The sequence below is a fragment of the Nilaparvata lugens genome, unplaced genomic scaffold (assembly GCF_014356525.2).
Source record: "Nilaparvata lugens isolate BPH unplaced genomic scaffold, ASM1435652v1 scaffold4530, whole genome shotgun sequence".
Taxonomy (NCBI): domain Eukaryota; kingdom Metazoa; phylum Arthropoda; class Insecta; order Hemiptera; family Delphacidae; genus Nilaparvata; species Nilaparvata lugens.
The window spans coordinates 7,294-13,159 of NW_024090686.1; positions in this window are offsets into that span (position 1 = coordinate 7,294).

A 5,866-nucleotide genomic window follows, 5' to 3' on the forward strand; every position below is an offset into this window, starting at 1 on the left:
ATAGACAGAAAATCTCTATTATATAAGCTTAGTAATATGGGCCTCTCAACAAAAATGTTGGCTATTTTGAGAGCGTTAAATGAGGATACTTCTGCTAGAGTATGGTGCACTCAACGGTCTGGAGAGGGTGGTCTCTCACAACGTTTTCAAACTAAATCAGGATTGAGACAGGGCTGCTTAATGAGTCCCTTGCTATTTTCTTTGTTTTTAAATGATTTAAATGATGAACTGGGTGGAGGACTATTGATAAATGGTAAGAGGATTCGGGTCTTATTGTACGCTGATGACATAGCTTTGATTTCTGACTCTCCAGTAGGGCTTCAGTACATGATAAATAATTTAGAAAGGTACTGTGAAATGTGGAATTTAAAAGTAAATCTAGATAAGTCAAAAATAATGGTCTTTAGGAATGGAGGAAAACTAGCTGGGTGTGAGAAATGGACATTTAAAAATGAGCAGATTGAATGTGTAAATAGATACAAATATTTGGGGGTAGTTCTTACACCAACATTGAATTTTGAAGCTCATTTGAAAGAAAAATCAGATAAGGCTAAACTTGCGGTGAATTTGGCTTGGAGAGGTCTTTTAAATAGTGATAATATAGATTTCACAGCTAAATGTAAATGGTTCAAAGCTTGCGCAAGGGCAGTTCTGTGTTACGGAGCTCAAGTATGGGGCTATAGACAGTATGATACTGTAGAAAAATTTCAGAGATTTTTCATTAAGAAAGTGTTCTCGCTTCCTATAAACACCCCAAACTACATGTTGTTTATTGAGACAGAACTGTCACCTCTTTTTGAGTACTGTCTCAGGTTGCATTACAACTATATTACAAAAGTTATGGAAATGAAAGAAGGTCGACTTCCAAGATTTCTAGTGGAAGAAGTAATAAAAAAGAGAGTCTTCTGGTTTAAAGATTGGAGAAAATTGTGTAATGATATAGGGATAAGTTATAATGACAATATTAATTGGAGTAATAAATTTAAGAAAATTCTCTCAGGCTTGGGCATAATTCACAGGGATAAATTCTTACAGGACGCACAAGCAGGCCATTTCCATTCATTGTATAGATCATTGAACCTACAACTGGGTGAGAACAATTACATAAAGAGGAATAATTGTGATTTGTGGGTGATGAGATGGGTGTTTAAAGCGAGAGGCGAGCTGATCGATTTGAACTATAAGCCATGGGTGTCAGATAGGAACTATACTTGTTCAATGTGTAATTTAAAAGAAATTGAGAACGTTTTCCACTTTGTTGGGCGATGCCCATGTTTGAAGGAATGGAGAATTAAATGGTTAGGGGCGGCGGTACTCTCTAGAGAAGTATTTATGTCTTATATGAATGGCCTAGATTGGAAGAGATTAGCTTCTTATTGTACGCTGATGACATAGCTTTGATTTCTGACTCTCCAGTAGGGCTTCAGTACATGATAAATAATTTAGAAAGGTACTGTGAAATGTGGAATTTAAAAGTAAATCTAGATAAGTCAAAAATAATGGTCTTTAGGAATGGAGGAAAACTAGCTGGGTGTGAGAAATGGACATTTAAAAATGAGCAGATTGAATGTGTAAATAGATACAAATATTTGGGGGTAGTTCTTACACCAACATTGAATTTTGAAGCTCATTTGAAAGAAAAATCAGATAAGGCTAAACTTGCGGTGAATTTGGCTTGGAGAGGTCTTTTAAATAGTGATAATATAGATTTCACAGCTAAATGTAAATGGTTCAAAGCTTGCGCAAGGGCAGTTCTGTGTTACGGAGCTCAAGTATGGGGCTATAGACAGTATGATACTGTAGAAAAATTTCAGAGATTTTTCATTAAGAAAGTGTTCTCGCTTCCTATAAACACCCCAAACTACATGTTGTTTATTGAGACAGAACTGTCACCTCTTTTTGAGTACTGTCTCAGGTTGCATTACAACTATATTACAAAAGTTATGGAAATGAAAGAAGGTCGACTTCCAAGATTTCTAGTGGAAGAAGTAATAAAAAAGAGAGTCTTCTGGTTTAAAGATTGGAGAAAATTGTGTAATGATATAGGGATAAGTTATAATGACAATATTAATTGGAGTAATAAATTTAAGAAAATTCTCTCAGGCTTGGGCATAATTCACAGGGATAAATTCTTACAGGACGCACAAGCAGGCCATTTCCATTCATTGTATAGATCATTGAACCTACAACTGGGTGAGAACAATTACATAAAGAGGAATAATTGTGATTTGTGGGTGATGAGATGGGTGTTTAAAGCGAGAGGCGAGCTGATCGATTTGAACTATAAGCCATGGGTGTCAGATAGGAACTATACTTGTTCAATGTGTAATTTAAAAGAAATTGAGAACGTTTTCCACTTTGTTGGGCGATGCCCATGTTTGAAGGAATGGAGAATTAAATGGTTAGGGGCGGCGGTACTCTCTAGAGAAGTATTTATGTCTTATATGAATGGCCTAGATTGGAAGAGATTAGCTTCTTATTGTAGGGACGCTTGGAGATATAGGCGAGAACTAGTCCAGGATTTCAACTGGTAGGGTATTTTTGTCATGCTCTGGGGAAAAATATTTATCTACAATAGGTCAAATTCATGAGTCCTCTACCTTCCAGAGGTTTTATTTGAGAGCAAACAAACTGTTGAATTTAGTTTAACAAAATAAAGAAAAAGTTAGATTTTATTTGTTAGAATAAGTTCAGTGCTAGCATTATTTGAAATTTATTATTTTTCTTATTGTTTTATTTCTCGAGGTATTTTATGCTTTTTTTCTCAGATTTTTGTTGTGTTTTCGATTATTACAAGTTATAGTCATCTCTATTGCTTGATATTGATTTATTTTCATTGTTATTGTCACTAGTTTCAACATTTTACCGACTTTCCGGCTGACGATCAAAAAGTATCAAGCCGTAAATGTGTGTTACAAATTTCATTGCATTGTATGAAAATACTGTTCAATAAAGCATTTTTTTCTTCTTCTTCTTCTTCTTCTTCTTCTTCTTCTTCTTCTTCTTCTTCTTCTTCTTCTTCTTCTTCTTCTTCTTCTTCTTCTTCTTCTTCTTCTTCTTCTTCTTCTTCTTCTTCTTCTTCTTCTTCTTCTTCTTCTTCTTCTTCTTCTTCTTCTTCTTCTTCTTCTTCTTCTTCTTCTTCTTCTTCTTCTTCTTCTTCTTCTTCTTCTTCTTCTTCTTCTTCTTCTTCTTCTTCTTCTTCTTCTTCTTCTTCTTCTTCTTCTTCTTCTTCTTCTTCTTCTTCTTCTTCTTCTTCTTCTTCTTCTTCTTCTTCTTCTTCTTCTTCTTCTTCTTCTTCTTCTTCTTCTTCTTCTTCTTCTTCTTCTTCTTCTTCTTCTTCTTCTTCTTCTTCTTCTTCTTCTTCTTCTTCTTCTTCTTCTTCTTCTTCTTCTTCTTCTTCTTCTTCTTCTTCTTCTTCTTCTTCTTCTTCTTCTTCTTCTTCTTCTTCTTCTTCTTCTTCTTCTTCTTCTTCTTCTTCTTCTTCTTCTTCTTCTTCTTCTTCTTCTTCTTCTTCTTCTTCTTCTTCTTCTTCTTCTTCTTCTTCTTCTTCTTCTTCTTCTTCTTCTTCTTCTTCTTCTTCTTCTTCTTCTTCTTCTTCTTCTTCTTCTTCTTCTTCTTCTTCTTCTTCTTCTTCTTCTTCTTCTTCTTCTTCTTCTTCTTCTTCTTCTTCTTCTTCTTCTTCTTCTTCTTCTTCTTCTTCTTCTTCTTCTTCTTCTTCTTCTTCTTCTTCTTCTTCTTCTTCTTCTTCTTCTTCTTCTTCTTCTTCTTCTTCTTCTTCTTCTTCTTCTTCTTCTTCTTCTTCTTCTTCTTCTTCTTCTTCTTCTTCTTCTTCTTCTTCTTCTTCTTCTTCTTCTTCTTCTTCTTCTTCTTCTTCTTCTTCTTCTTCTTCTTCTTCTTCTTCTTCTTCTTCTTCTTCTTCTTCTTCTTCTTGTGAGAAAATTGTTGAAAAATTTGTAGATGGAATCATAGCCATAGGTCGAAACTGTTCTTTTGATATGCAACGCGAAGTGCCAATGATTGAACTAAATGAACAACAATTATTAGATTTTAACAATAGTAAAAACTGTTTTTTGTGCAACAATGAATTTAAAGACAACAATATTCGATGCAGACATCATTTGCATATGACTGGCTTGTATCTCGGTGCAACGCACAAGACTTGTAATTTAAATGCAAAAGCACTGTCATTCTTAAACTGTTTTTTTCATAATTTTCGCAGATATGACAGTCATTTCATTGTAAAGGCTTTAGCAGGACGAAAGGAAAAAATTCATTGTATTGCAAACTCATCAGAAAAATTCCTCACAATTACAGTAGATCGGGTAAGATTTCTTGATAGCTATCAATTTTTGTGCTCAAGTCTACAGACACTTGTTGCCAATCTTGCAAGTGATAGAGAAAACATTGAAACAAATTTCAAAGTAATGTGTAGCATATTCAACGAAAAAAACCAACAACAATTGTTATTATGCAAGGGTGTCTACCCCTATGAATATATAACAGATGCAGACAAATTTGATGAACAGCAATAATAATACAGTATTACAAGTAAGCGATTACAACCATGCACAAAAAGTATGGCACGATTTTGACATTGAACCGATAGGCGATTATCATGATCTCTACCTTCTCACCAATTTTTTATTGCTGGCAGATATTTTTCAAAATTTTAGGAATGTATTTTTTTCGATTTACAAGCTTGACATTTCCCACTTTGTTTTGTTACCGCATTTTTCGTTGAATGCAATGTTATTTTTGTCAAAAGTACACTTGGAATTAATCAGCAATGCTGATATGAACCTGCTTATAGAAACTGGTTTACGTGGTGGCTCGGCAGTCATTCCCCACCATCATGCAGTCACTAACAATAAATTTATGGGGCATAATTATAATCCAGCTATTGAATCTAGTTTTTTGTTGTATCTTGATTGTACAAGCTTATACGCTCATTCAATGATTGCATACAAACTACCGCAATCAAATTTTAGATTTTTATCACAAGATGAAATTACAGTTTTAGGCGATTTTACAACTATTGATGATGAAGCAGACATTGGCTATATAATTGAAGCAGACCTGTTGTATCCTGTTAATTTACATGATTCACATAATGACTTTCCACTTGCACCGTTAAAAGATCAGCCGCCTCACAGGCTGTTCTCATCATATCAAATAGAAGACAATGCTGTTCTGCACAGAGAAACGGCGGCGGCGCCGTCACAAGTGATGGACGCGCGCGCTAGCACATCAATGAGATTGTTAGCAACCCTTCATAATCATAATCGTTATGTTCTTCACTATAGAAAATCTTGGTAAACTTCTTATCACCTGCTTTATACGAAATTGTGGAAAGCTATACTTCATATGAAGAAATTATATCCATTTTGGAAGATATGTTTGTTAAACCAAAGAACGAAATTTATGCACGATACTGCCTTGCTAATGCAAAACAACAAATAGGTGAGTCCATTGATCACTACTATTCTGAACTAAAAAGATTAAGCTTATCATGTAACTCCACTAGAGTGTCAGCCGAAGAAAACAAAAACGAGCATATTAGAGATGCTCTTGTTTCAGGGTTATGTTCTATTGAAATTAAAGAGAAACTTTTTCAACAAGGAGATTTGAGTCTACAAGAAACCGTTTCCCAAGCACGTGTTCTTGAATACGCAAAAACATATGCCGACTCCTTTAAAAGTACTTGTTATACAAACTCTGTTGAAGAAAATAAAAACATAACCTCGAGTGAATCTTTCTCAGATGTTAATGCTGTAACCCAAAATCGACAGGCAATTGTAGAGAAATCCGTTCAATGCCAACGTTGCGGATATAAAAACACTCAAATTCTCAAGAATGTCCTGCAATA